Below are 15,120 nucleotides of genomic sequence, written 5' to 3'. Positions count from 1 at the left end.
AACAAAGGTAAGTTTTGTATTGTGTATTCATCTCTCACAAAATTCATTGTTTAATGTATAATGAATAATTGCAAATTTTCCTAAAATAAACAGTAGAATACAGGTACCATGGGATTGGGAGAAAATAAAAACCCAGAAATTCTGAGAAGGTTTTACAAATACATTGTAAAACCTCAGAATTTTCGGATGAATACATTGTAATGTAATGCACTAAAGGGATGTAGTCAGATCTCAGCAGGACACTGGAGGCTACTCCTAAGGGAGGGTCCTGAAGCCAAGTTATATCATAGAGAGATGAATTTGGATGGTCTGGGTTAGAAAAATCTGAGACAGATCCAGAATAAGGGTCACTGATCTGAGAAGCAGAATGACTAAGGAGCAAAAACCCAAAGGCACTTGAGGAGGGTCTGGTGGCATGAGGGGGAGATTAGGAACAAATGGTAGATTGAAGCTAGACCCGGATTGAGGTGAGGCAAGGGTGTGAAACAATTTGGTCCAAGCCAAATTTTATAGACTATTCCTTTTCTTCCTTTTCCTTCTTTTCAGAGATGGGTGTCTCACAAAGTTGCCCAGGCTGGCTTTGAACTCCTAGACTCAAAGCAATCCTCCTGCCTCAGCCTCCTGAGTAGCTGGTATAGACTATGCTTTTATCTATCATCTTGATTATTTATGCGGAGAGCTGGGAGAGGAGATTTCAAAATGCTGGAAAATAAACTCCTCAAATATAGTTTTTAAAATATATTTAAAAGGCTTACGGAAAAATACCTCATTATTAAAACACTATGAAAATGACCTCACGAAAAGAATCTTCTTATTGCATTGTCAGAAGGATGATGTAATGTTTTTATTTTAAAAGAACATTTTAGCCACAGGAATAAAACTGCCACAGATATTTATCACTTAGAGGAAGAAAAAGAAAAACAACAAAATTATTTCTCAACTTTGCTTGGGATGAGCAGCCATAAGGGTGGATTCTTTTCTCTTTATAACCTCAGCGATATCAGGTAAAACTAGTATTGCCAACAAGTATGAGTGTCTACCGCTGAGACACATTTTTGTGTCTTGGTGTTTATCTGCAAGTTTCAAAAACTCATAGGAGACCTGCTTAAGACGACCCTGCTAATGATAATGTGGTTAGACCCTGGGCATCCTACGTAGCTGTTACTTTGGGTGGGTCACACCCAGCTTCTGAAGGCCTCAGTCTACTTTTGTAATACAGGAAATAAGGTTAGATAAGTGGTTCTCAAAGCATGGTCCACTGACCAGCACATCAGCCTTACCTGGGACTTGTTAGAAATCCATTCCTGGGCCCCAGGACCTACCTACAGAAGCATAGACTGCAGAGGTGGGACCCAGAAATAAGTGTTCTGCCATGCCCTCCTATGTGATCGCTAGGAACACTTCTAGCTTCAATGATCTAAGATTCTAAGAAGTCATATGGCTCATTCTGGCCTTCAGGTAAGTGGTTTTCTGGACCAATCCAAACAGAGGAATATTCAGAGGATGGGCACTATGTGAGGTGGCTCATTCCATTGTTTAACCGTCTCAGGAAGCTCTTATACCTCATTGTTTAAACACAAATAAATTTAGAGCGGTGAATTTTAAATTGCTTTTTGGATTACAGTTACCTTAAAGACTTAAAAACAGTTGTAAAGATTTCCCAGAGAATGTGGGGATGGAGTGGAAGATGGGAGCCATCTACTGGAATATACATTATATTTATATACAATTTTTGGAGGATTACAGATTCCCCACAATAGTATTCCATGATCCCCATGGACCTGCTTAAGAAGCACTGATTTAGAAAGTTTTTGGTGAACAGTTAAGGAAAATAAGCACATGTCCAGGAATTCTGAAATGGAGAATCGGTCAGTAAATTTACTACAGTTGCCTTTTTTAAAAAATCAGGTACGTAGTATGTATCAAACACTTACTGATAGGGAAGGCACTGTTTGAGGTGCTGGGGTGGGATGCATCCTACTCTCTGAGCTTTCACACAATTACTGCAGAAGTGGACACATCAGATACCAAATAAGCAATAGATTCCTTCTGCCAGGAAATGTTCCCAAAAGACATGGCACATGAGATGGCCCCTAGGGTAGACCTCAAGGTGGAGAGGAGGTGCAGGAGCCCCTGCCTGCTGAGAGGATGGCACGAGAAAGGGCTGGAAAATGGAAGGCTGTCCAGGAGACAGTTTATTCCTGGCTTCTGGGGAGGGCTTGCACAGCCCAGACTGATGGAGGAGCAGTCAGTGTGGAATCTGTGGCTCCTGCTAAGCTTTCTTCCAGGGCTACATATAAATCTCTTAAAGGAGATGACGTGGAATCTTTCCTTCTGCACTTATTTTCACATGGACAGTTGTCAATTCTCTGCTTTAGCTCCAAGGATTTTCTTGGAAACAAAGCATTTCTTTCAATGGAGGGTATTGGATCTTAAACAATTAGGCTGATTCTCTTTACAGTGCAAGTTATAACCATTTGCCCAGAAGTCATTGCCCAGAATTTTGAACTATAGTTTTACTTCAACATTAGAGAAGCCAAAAGCTGGGTCATTATTAGAGATCTCACAGCTAGTAAATTGCATACTGTCTATGTGCCTAGTGTGGATTGATTAATGCTGTATACTTAGTAGTTGCTCATAAGGCATTGCCTTACAGTCTTTTAACAAGATTTTTATTAATTCTTGCAAAAAAGATAATTTTCTCCTTATTTTCCGGATGTTTCCTATTACAATTTCAATAGTTTTTTTCTTGATAATCTTATGTAATCCAACATCATTTCCTGGTTTTTTAATTCCAGAAGAAATAGGGCTGTATGAAAGTGGTTTTCCGACTTGATCAAATCTTCATCCTTAGTATTCACTGCTGGACTAGATTAAGGCTTCAGTACTGCCAAAGGCTGCTTAAATTCACAGTGAGGGGAGCAAACAATTTAAAAAGCTGGTTTTTTAGTCTGCCTTCTAAAAGGTTGGGTGAAGGGAAAATGATGATATTGCCTAGTCTGAAGCTGGAAGATACACAATCTTAGGAATTTAGGGTGACATAATTAAAAATTAAATTACCCTTCTTGAAATTACCAATTAAATCAATTTTTATGAAGACTACATGTTATTTTTTTCCTTATATTTTATTACAATGCAAGGCCTTCAGAGAAAAAGTATTTTCTTATGTACCTCTTAAAATGAGGTCACACAGGATAAAATATTCAATAACTTTACTTTGTGTGCATTAAATGTAATTGAGAGGTTTACCAGATTGGTAATGTACCAATGATGGGTAACAGATACTTAAAATTTTGCGGGGGTGTTGCGGGAAGACAGGGACCCCGAACGGAGGGACTGGCTGAAGCCATGGCAGAAGAACGTGGATTGTGAATATGTCATGGACATTTATTAGTTCCCCAAATTAATACTTTTATAATTTCTTATGCCTGTCTTTACTGCAATCTCTAAACATAAATTGTGAAGATTTCATGGACACTTATCACTTCCCCAGTCAATACCCTTGTGATTTCCTATGCCTGTCTTTACTTTAATCTCTTAATCCTGTCAGCTGAGGAGGATATATGTTGCCTCAGGACCTTGTGATAATTGCATTAACTGCACAAATTGTGGAGCATGTGTGTTTGAGTGATATGAAATCTAGGCACCTTGAAAAAAGAATAGGGTAACAGCAATGTTCAGGGAATAAGAGAGATAACCTTAAACTCTGACCGCCAGTGAGCGGGGTGGAACAGAGCCATATTTCTCTTCTTTCAAAAGCAAATGGGAGAAATATTACTGAATTCTTTTTCTCAGCAAGGAACATCCCTGAGAAAGAGAATGCGCCCCTGAGGGTGGGCCTCTAAAATGGCCCCCTTTGGTGTGGCCATTTGCTATGGTCGAGACTGTAGGGATGAAATAAGCCCCAGTCTCCCATAGCACTCCTAGGCTTATTAGGGCGAGGAAATTCCCGCCTAATAAATTTTGGTCAGACCGGTTGCTCTCAAACCCTGTCTCCTGATAAGATGTTATCAATGACAATGGTGCTCAAAACTTCATCAGCAATTTTAATTTCACCCCGGTCCTGTGGTCCTGTGGTCCTGTGATCTCGCCCTGACTCCATTTCCCTTGGATATTCTATTACCTTGTGAAGTACGTGATCTCTGTGACCCACACCCTGTTCATACACTCCCTCCCCTTTTGAAAATCCCTAATAAAAACTTGCTGGTTTTACAGCTCAGGGGGCATCACGGAACCTACCGACATGTGATGTCTCCCCCAGATGCCCAGCTTTAAAATTTCTGTCTTTTGTACTCTGTCCCTTTATTTCTCAAACAGGCTGATGCTTAGGGAAAATAGACAGGAACCTACATGAAATATCAGGGGTGAATTTTGCCTGATATCTGGCTGAATTTCCCCGGATATGGGGGCAGGGGGGTGGGGGTGAGGTGGGTGGGAATTATGCATTGGAACCATGTCTACACAATGCTAAAAAAGAACAGTAAAAGGTCTATGGTTTTGTCAGTGGTTCTGATCATTACAATCAACTGGGCCCCATTGATTAAGCTAGTATCTCTGCAGATTGGGCCCTGGCGCTGGTTTTTAAAGGCTTCCAAATGACTCTCAAGCATAGCATTGCCCTACATGATACCTGCATAGCTGTCATGTTTGGGCAGTGATGTGACTGATGGAAAGATGCCGACAGATACAACCAAAAGATACAAAGTTGTTTTCTTTTTTAATTGCAATTGATTTGAAGACATCCAGAGACTATGACAATAAAGCAAGATATGACACAGCATGTGTCCAGAGATCTGACTTCCCAGGCCCCCACAGGTCCCTAAGATGATGCACAGCTGTGGTTGGTAACACCCATGTGAAGTGAGGATCTCCCAGGTGAGGTAGAATCACTGGCCACTCTGACCTGAGCTGTCCAGACTTCTGTCTCACCATAGATGTCCCAACCCCTCTGTTGTGGGAAGCCTGGCTCCATGTTTGTTGCTCATATGGTGTAAGTAGCTGGCACAGCCCTCCCTCCTCTGCACAGTCCTGGGTATGTGCCGCAAGACTGCAAAGGAACTCCTGGGAGAATCCCTCAGCCGTTAGCCAGGATTCCCAGGGTGTATGGTCTATTCCTGCCACAGCCTGTTAGCAGTTTATCTGACTTCTATTTCGCGGTGGCTCACACCTGTAATCCCAGCACTTTGGGACGCCAAGGCAGGTGGATCACGAGGTCAGGAGTTCGAGACCAGCTTGACCAACATGGTGAAACCCCATCTCTTCTAAAAGTATAAAAATTAGCCAGGCATGGTGGTGTGCACCTGTAATCCCAGCTACTCAGGAGGCTGAGGCAGGAGAATCACCTGAACCCGGGAGGTGGAGGTTGCAGTGAGCCAAGATCATGCCACTGCACTACAGCCTGGGTGACAGAGCGAGATTCCATCTCAAAAAAATAAAAATTTAAAAACTAACAAAATAATAAAGACTTGAATGACTTTTCTAATTGAAAGTTTTTGTAGCATAACTTTTTAGGTGAATTACTTATTATAAGAGTTGATTAGCTCATTGTTTTTTTCTGTTTTTAAGAGTCGAGATGCTGAAGAAATTCACTATAGTCTAAAGCATTTTTGTGTAAGTCCAAACCATGCTTAGCTTAGCATTTCTTTATAGGAAAGAAATCTAGAATGTCCCTCAGACAACAGTTGACCCAGCAGTTGCTTGGCAATTGTTTCATTTTTCTGGGAAGGGTAGTGACTATAAAGGATTACATCACATATCTATTTAATAGTGTTCTCTTTCCTGAAAATGATACATTGAAACATTTTGAAAGTTTTTGTTGATTTCACTTTACTTTTACTCTTGGCATTTCTTGTTTATCCTTTACTGAGGGGTCGGAATAAAGTGAGATTCTCATATGTTTTACAAAGGAAAAATGACACATCCAAAATTTTAGCAATTGTTGCTGTGCTATTTGAAATTTTATATCCTAATATTTCTTCCACTTTTTTTCCTCCAAGCAAATATCTTCCCTTGCTAGAATCTGAATGTTTGTATTTCCCCAAAATTCATATGTTGAAATCCTAACACCTGCAGTGATACTATTAGAAGATGGGACCTTTTACAAGGTAATTAGGTCATGAGGGTGGAGCCCCCATGAATGAGATTAGTGCCTTTATAAAGTGGGCCGAAGGGAGCCCCCTCACCCCTTGCACTGTATGGGGACACAGTGAGAAGGCACCACCTGTGAACCAGGAAATGAGCCCTCACCAGACACCAAATCTGATGGCGCTTGCTCTTCGACTTCCCAGCCACCAAAACTGAGAGAAATAAATTTCTGTTGTTTATAGGTTACCCAGTTTGTGGCATTTTGTTATAGCAGCCCAAACAGACTGAGACATTTCTCTTAAGCTTGAAAAGTGAGGCATTGGAGTGTGCAGATTCCATGAATATTTACAAATGGAAAAGAGTGGAGAGAAGATAATATATAGATTATGTTTTCATTTTGAATATTTTATTGATTCTTTTCTTCCTCTGTCTCTCTTTAAGACATCTTTTTACTTTTAATTTTATTTTTAAAATATAGTACAGCAAATGTGATCTTGTCTGTACTTCTGTATGTACAGATTTGTGAAATCACCAGCACAATCAGGATACAGACCAGTTCCATCACCATAAAAAACTCCCATGTGCTACCCCTTTGTAGTCACACCCATCCCCCACCCCAGCCTCTGGCAGCCACTGATCTCTTCTCCATCACTAGGGTTTTATGTTTTCTAGGGTGTCAAACAAATGGAATTACTTGTGTGACATTATATGCAACCTTATGAGACTGGCTTCTTTCATTCAGCTAGCACCTTTGAGATTCGTGCAAGTTGTTGTATGTATCAATTATGTTTCTTTTTATTGCTGAGTATTGTTTCATTGTAGGCATATACTGAAGTGTATTTACCATTCCTCAGTGAAAGACATTTAGATTGTTTCCAACTTTTGGCAATTATTAATAGACCTGCCATAAACATTCATGTGCAGCATGTGTTTGTGTGTGTGTGTGTGTGTGTGTGTGTGAACCTGGTGTTCACTTCTCTAGGGTAAATGCCCAGAGGTATAGGATTGCTGGGTCTTATGGTGAGAACTTTGTAAGAAACTGCCAAATTTGCAGAGTAGCTCTACCATTTTGCGTCCTTGACAGCAGTGTATGAGAGTCCCAGGTGCTCTGCATCCTCGCCACTGCTTGGTATTGTCCATACTTTTTCTTTAGCCGTTCTAATACACATACAGTGGCCCAGGCTTGGATTTTAAAGAAGGAAAGGAACAGACCCTTGGTACTATCTAAGCTATTGATTACTCTGCAGAGTCAGAGGTGCACTGGGACCTCAAACAGAACTGCTCTCCTTGGGAAACTCTGATATAGGCAGGTCAGAGGTCCCTGTCCTGGCCAAGCTTCTAAAGCCCAAAGCAAAGGGGATGGGGAAAGAGATGAACAGGATCAGAGGCAGCTTCAAAAGAATGGAGCAGTGTGTATCGTCCTTCTTCTTTCTCCCATTTTCTCCTTCCTCCTTCACCTTCAGTGGAAAATAAATGGATGGTTCTCCTTTTAATTCCAATTTCAATTTTAATTCCAATTCAAATGTGGAAATTGCTCCTTTTAATTTAAATTGCTTTCTATCCCAAAAAGGACAAAATACAATTTTACTCCACTGAACAGTGATGGAAGAAAAAGATTCTAGCAAGAAGTTGAAATAATCAAAGGATCTCTATGTGTTTGTCTAGATCACTGTGCCACCAGCTGTGAATCTGATTAATGTCCTTGAAGCATAAGAGTCACTCTCCTGCCAGGAGTCCTCCTCATTTAAAACAGCAGCAGACCCCCAAAAAAGTGTGTATAAAATTATGAGGACTGGCATAACTTTTTCTTTTTCAAAATATTGGAAGAAAAATATTGGCAAAATTTAGAATTTAGAGAATTGATAATTAAAGCATAGGTATGGGAAGACTGGGGTATATATAAACTATGGAAAGGTTTCTATTCTTTTCAAACATTTTCTTTTTATAACAGATTTGGATAAGACTACACAGAGATAAAGACTCATCTAAACACAATTAAGTGTGCCTAATGGAGCACCATATCTTCATATGTTTTATAGCCACATGATCAAAAAGATATATTAAATTACTTGCTTTATTGCTATATTTTTCCATTGTTAAGTCATAATCACCTTGAGTTAAGAGATAAATAGCTGCATATTATTATAAAACAAATACCATCCTTAATAATCTTTTACAAGAGATTCAAGTAGTTTAGTAATTTTTTAGGGGTGGAGATGGTGGGGAGTGTTACCTGGGGAGTGTTGACAGAGAAAGAAGTCTGATATGGTTTGCTGAATATTTTCATGGTTTCCTGTAATCATTAGCATTTGTAAGAATACACTGTGTAATGAGTTGACACCATAAAATTAGCTTTGAATTCTCCTCAATGGAAAGAGGAAATTATGATAAATTCTTTTTATATCTTTAGTTGTAATAAATCCCCAGTATCATCTGCCTACTCATTTAATTATTTGTGGGAACATAGTGTGCCTACATCCCTCTTAAGTGCAATGTAGTACAAGTATTGAAATACACTTTCAAATTAAATACACTTTCTCATCTACAGAGTAATCTTTTTTTTTTTTGAACTGAGAAGTCATAAATACTTGGGTGCCTGGAAATACACCTGTAATAACTGGCCCTACTCTTTATTGTCTTCAGAGATAAAAATCATCATATTTATTAATGCAAGTCTCAAGATTTTACTTAGATGCATTGCTTTTTTCAACTCATCATAAAGCCTAGACAAACAGGAAACTGTTGCTTTAATTACAGTGGAGAGATAATCTTTAGTTCTTGGAGGCACAGTCCAGGTAATGGACTCTTGGTGTTTGCTCACCACTAAAGCCTTTGTGACCTTGGGCAATGTATTTCACCTCTAACACCGTATTTTTCTCATTGGAAAAATGAACATGGGACTAATACTTTGTTGAATAAATGAATGGATGGATATACTGTTTCTTTCTACTTTTCCTCTCAAGTTTTATGTGTATATATATATATATGTGACATTTAAAATATTTTTAAATATGTATTGTGTTTAATTTATATTTAAATATATGTAGTTTGTGTATTAAAACATTGTTTTAGTGTTATAATAATATACCAGTTTTAGGTTACTCATTTATAATTAGGAAAAGGCCATTTCCACACTATTAAAGGCATGTTTAAAAAATTCCTATTCATATAATTTTGTTGTTTTGAGTTTTATCTTCAGGATACTGGTTCTAAAATTGGAATTCCCAAGTCCCAGGCTGGAATCAATATTCTGGCTCTTACTGACTATTGTGTGGTTGTTTTCCAAGTTTATTGCACTCATTTACAGGAATTTATATGACTCCTTGCAACTCCTGCCAACATTAGATTTATTATTTTAATTTGTGTTTCCTAGCTCAGTAGGTATGAGATAGTACCTTACATTTATTTAAAATTGTGTTGTCTTCATTGTCTGTGATGCTGAATATTGTTTTAAAGTGTGCCATGTTAGCATTCTTTTGCGGGAACTGCATTTTACTCTTGTCTAAGTTGAGGTTACGTATTATCTTAAGGGATTTAAGCAGTTATTTCTAAAAGGTTTACATTCCTAATATGAGAAGCGTTATTGTCATAATTGTATCTGTTTTTAATAACATCTTAGTCCTTTTTTTCATGTCATACCAAATTATTTCATTTCATTAAATTAGAGCCATATAATAGATGAATCAAACAAACTCTAGCTCCTCTCTGGAATTAAAATTCTCTTATTCTTTTAACACTTTGTTGGTTGTTTTGACACTACTGGGAAATTATTGTGAATGTCATGTAAGTAACAGAAGCATGAAGGGCAAGAAGGAATTTTATGGCTCTTTGTGGTCTATGCTACCAGTGTGCCTTCCCTGGGATAGTCTTCCAAATACAGTAGTGCCCCATTATCCTTGGGGGATGCATTCCAAGACCCCCAGTGGATGCCTGCAACCTCAGATAGTACTGAACCCTGTATATACTGTTTTTTTTTCCTATACATACATACCTTTGATAAAGTTTAGTTTATAAATTAGGCACAGTAAGAGATTAATAGTAACTAATAATCAGAACAATTATAACAATATATTCTAATAAGAGTTATGTGAACATGGTCTCTCTCTCTCAAAATAGTATTTTCAGACCACAGTTGACCATGGGTCAACTGTGCAAAACTAACGTGCAAAAGCTAAATGTAAAAGAACATGCAAAAGCTAAACTTCTAGCAAAAGCTAAAAGATAAGAGGGGACTGCTATCTAACACCCACGGTCATTTGATTAACTTCTGCCCTTCCCTGCTTCTTCCTGAATATTCCTATTTCCACAAAGGTGCCTAAGATTTTTCTCCTTACAAATTGATTTTTGGCAGATATAGTAACTTATATGAGTTAATTTCCATGCCCAAGATATGCATTTGCACCTATTTTAGTAAATTTTATAAACATTGCAAACTAAAATATGTAATTTATTCATAATTACTCAGGATCTTTTAATATGTTAGGGTCTTACTGCTTATTCATGCACAGGTATGGGGTGAAAGAACTGTGAGGTTTCTGAACAGATTAAAAACTGATGACTATAATTACCTGGGACCCTTAGGGCTCAAATGCTGAGTCTGTTTTTCCAACACCTGCCTGTAAATGTGTTATGTTGTCAGGCTTCATAGAGCAAACTGAATAATCAAGCTGCCAAATAGTTATCTTTCGAAATAACTTAAATTACAATACATGAACTCCTATTTATCTTAAATAATACCACACACAGAAAATCACAATATAAGTTTGGCACTGTGGCTCATGCCTGTAGTCCCAGCAATTCAGGAGGCTGAGCCAGGAGGATCACTTGAACCTAGGAGTTTGAGACCAGCCTGGGCAACATAGTGGGATCTCATCTCTACAAAAAATAGTCAGGTATGGTGGTGCACACCTCTGGTCCCGGCTACTCAGGAGGCTAAGGTAGGAGGATCACTTGAGCCTAGAAGGTCAAGGCAGCAGTGAGCCATGATTATGCCACTGCACTCCAACCTGCATGACAGAGCAAGACCCTATTTCAAAAAAAAAAAAAAAAAAAAAAAGAAAAGAAAATCACAGTATAATACATTGCTTTAAAAGAAATCATTTAGACTATTATAACAACATCTGCCTCTTGAATCTTTCAGCTTCTCTGTCTACTGTCTAGTGTGGCTTGGTCAAATAAATACCCTTTTAAAAAGTCTGACATATGCCAAAATATAGAATTTTGCTGTAACTGAATTATTGAAGTAAGGAACAAATTTTACTATCTATTGGCTTAATTTCTGGATGTATCAATTAGGACCATCACATTGTAGGAAGCAGAGGCACATTTAGTTGTGAGTTTTGGAGAATGGAATGCAGGGAATTTTATAGAGGGGTATGAAAAAAGAAACTGACATTGGTGTTGAGCCCCAAGAACTAGTAATGGTGGGAATATTTTAAATAGATCTGGACTTGCATTGCTTGTTTTAAATTACTGTGGCAAACCCCGTCTCTACTAAAAATACAAAAATTAGCAGGGCATGATGGTGCATGCCTGTAGTCTCAGCTACTCCAGAGTCTGGGGCAGGAGAATTGCTTGAACCCGGGAGTCAGAGTTTCTAGTGAGCCCAGATCGCACTACGGCACTCCAGCCTGGGCGACTCAAAAACAAACAACAACAACAACAAAAAAAAATAAATATTTAAGCTGTTAAGATCCTATGTCTCATCCGAGTAGCAGTAACAAGTAGAGACACGATCACACATTGGCAATTGTTTTAGCACAGCTAAAACTCAACATCCCCTTCTTGTAGTTTAGAAACACAGACTCCAATCAGCAAAATTGGAAGAACTCAAAGAGAGCAAAAGCTAAAATTTAACTACAGAAACTAGGCATGTTTATTTTCCTTTTTCTTTTAAATTTCAGTTTCTGAGTCTTCTTTCTTGAAAAGTATCAGACAATTCCTGAAGGGATTAAAAAGATCATTATGTTAATTTTTGGGAAACTGTACCTCCTCTACACAAGGCAACCATTGACTGAGGCAGTAAGAGTCACACAGTCCTGCAATCCAATTTTCTGAGTCATCATCTCATGCTGTATATTCATTTTTTAATTTAAGACAGTCTTCTCTTTGAATCTGTATGCCTTTGGTTTCAATTTGCTACAGATTTTCACTTTGAATCAGATGAAATAATTTGATACTTTGGGATGTCTCACCATTGATGGTTGTAAGTTATTTTCATGTATTTGTTGATTACAGTGGTAAAATTCTTCCCTTTGCAATAAAAAGAAGCATCAATTTTACTCAGAGAAGGTAACTAACATTTATTGAACATCTATTACATGGCACAATCCTTTTATCTTTTTGTTTAGTCTTCATACCTCATTTTATTCTACAAAGAATTTGGGGATAATTTTTGTCAATGGGTAACAAGCTTGAGAGCACCTATATACTGTAGGTACCACTAATTTCACATTACAGATGAGGAAAAGGTTGGGAAAATTTAAGTAACTTTATAAAACTATGAAATGACCCATCTATTTGTGTTAAAGCTTACTGTCTCCTTAATAAACACTAGATGATCTGCTAACGTTAAACTGAAACCATGAAAGCAACAAAATATGACTTTCACCACATATTGAAAGTTTTCAGATTACACTTGCTTCAAATGGATTACATTCTGTTGTAGCAAATCCATGTAAGGAATGTTGGATCTGTGGCATAGGCCCTAGCTGATCCTTAGGGATTTAATCTCAGAGGTAAAGGACCCAGCTATTGGCTGTCTTGGCTGTGCTCTTATATCCAGTGGCATTATGGGTAGAGAACCCATACATCAAAGATGGAGCCCAGGTCAGAAACATGTTGGAGAAGGATTTAAGAATTATTTTCTAGGCCAGGCATGGTGGCTCACACCTGTAATCCCAGCACTTTGGGAGGCGGGCGAGTCACCCGAGGTTGAGCGTTCGAGACCAGCCTGACCAACATGGAGAAACCCTGTCTCTACTAAAATTACAAAATTAGCTTGGTGTGGTGGTGCATGCCTGTAATCCCAGCTACTCGGGAGGCTGAGGCAGGAGAATTGCTTGAACCCAGGAGGAGGAGGTTGCGGTGAGCTGAGATCATGCCATTTCACTCCAGCCTGGATAACAAGAGTGAAACTCAAAAAAAAAAAATATTTCTAGACCCATGTCCCTTTAAATGGCTAACTTGAAAGTTTCAAAGGCGTTTATCATCTGAAAAAAAATAATATAGCTCTTCAATTTTAAGATGCTGTATGATTACCCCATCAATTTAATAACAGCATTTAAGGGGAAAAACACTATTGCATTAAATATATGAATCATTTTCACATCCTGATTTCAGACATGTTGACGTATTTGCAGAAAAGTACATGCTAGAAATGAGGAAATAAGAAGTTGCTCCTGGCATAATTTTCTGGAAGTAAACTTTTCCCCTTGCGGTCAGTTGAATCCAGATGATGTTCTGAAAAGAAAAAGGAAGGAAAACAATCAAAGCCTGTTGATTTTGAATTGTGCTACTCTTAATGACCTGTATAGACTGTGGTTCCGGTTAAAGGGTCATGACTGGGGCTGTGGGCTTTCTGGACAGGGAAGAACTCTTGAATTAGGTAGACATGGATTAAAATTTGGAGTCAGCCAGGGGGTCACTGAACTTCTCCAGACTTCCTTTATGCAGTGAGTAGCGGAATGCCTATTTCATGAGGCCTTTGTGAAGTTTTGAAAACTACCGTCTGTTGAGTACCTTGCCTAGTATCTGGCAGGCGATAGGGACAGTTGTTACTGCATTCTACGACAGTTGTCTGACTGTCTCAGCCACCCTACCTGACAGTTAAAATAGTATAGTAAAAATAGTCACAGCATATTATTTTCCTGACTCATCTCTTCACCTGCGTCTCAGAAATTCCAGAATCTTTCCAATGTTCTCCCATCTCTCTTCCTCAACTTTTTCCCCACAGTGATGAGGGCTAATTCATCCGCAGGGTCCCTTCCGTTACCCTATGGTAGCTGCTTCCCGAGCCCCTGCTGTGATGTGATGTCTGCAGTGGCTCCTGAAAGTGGACGCCCCCACTCCTGGGCATGCCTCACTGCCTCTGCTGACACTCCAGCTTCTTAACTTTGCACTGACACTATATGACAGCCCCAGTCATTCCATGGGATATTTAAATTTTTATGACAGGTTAAAATATTTACAGTGAAAATGACCACTTAGATTCTACTTCTAGCTCAGTCATAAACAATTTGTGTAGAATCAATAAGTCACTTAGCCATCTGGGACTCAGTTTCTTCCTTTCCAAAGTGGGGGCTAGAATAGCTCATTGTATGAGTCCTTTCCAGCACTCATGTTCTCTGTGTTAAAATCATCACGGACCTTGTAAAAAAATACCAAGTTTCATTTGTAATATTTAGAAAACATTAGTTTTAGAATATCCTTAAACATATACTGTTTAGCATTTAAAAAGTAAACATCTGTTTAACGTTGGGAGAAATTAAATTGTAGGCTCCAGATGTGGTTCAATTCTCTGTGGAGATACATATTTAAATCACAGATCTCTAAGCAGCCTTGAGTCAGCTGCCAAGTTCTTGGTCCTCCCCCACCCCATCTTCTTTCCTTTACCTGTTTTCTTCTCTTTATAAGATGAAGATTGTGTGAAGCAGGCCCAGCTGCTCTGTTATCTTCTCCTCTCCTGTGTTGGGCAGCTTTCTAGCCTGGTGTCACCTTACAGCCTCCTCACTGCATTTCTCAAGATGTACCAGCAAAACGCAGTGACCAGGGAGCCCCACTGCCTTGGGATTCAATTTGAGAAAAAGCCTCTGTTGTCTTTGAATTCTAAATCTACTGGGGCTTTCTACTAAGACACCATAAAACAAATGTTTCTAGTTCGATGTAAAACAGAACATCCCAAACCTTTATTTATGTTCCTTTTCATCCTTTTGTGTGAAACCACAACATCTTAATCTTTTTTGTTTGGTTTGTTTTTAAGACAGGGTCTCCCTCTGACACCCAGGCTGGAGAGCAGCAGTACAATCATAGCTCACT

General features: G+C 38.7%; 1 protein-coding gene and 1 long non-coding RNA gene across 8 annotated transcripts in view; one reads left to right on the top strand and one right to left on the bottom strand.

The window, feature by feature from the left end:
• Positions 1 to 15,120, top strand: part of EPB41L3 (erythrocyte membrane protein band 4.1 like 3) — a 239,969-nt gene that overhangs the window by 32,691 nt on the left and 192,158 nt on the right. The window lies entirely within an intron of this gene.
• The window catches only part of LOC129460177 (uncharacterized), a 255,643-nt gene that overhangs the window by 155,752 nt on the left and 84,771 nt on the right, over positions 1 to 15,120 (bottom strand). The gene's annotated exons all lie outside the window — the stretch shown is intronic.

This window comes from Symphalangus syndactylus, chromosome 1, assembly GCF_028878055.3.
Source record: "Symphalangus syndactylus isolate Jambi chromosome 1, NHGRI_mSymSyn1-v2.1_pri, whole genome shotgun sequence".
Taxonomy (NCBI): Eukaryota; Metazoa; Chordata; class Mammalia; order Primates; family Hylobatidae; genus Symphalangus; species Symphalangus syndactylus.
The sequence above is the reverse complement of the archived record's forward strand: the minus strand, read 5'-3'. Positions and strand labels throughout refer to the sequence as shown.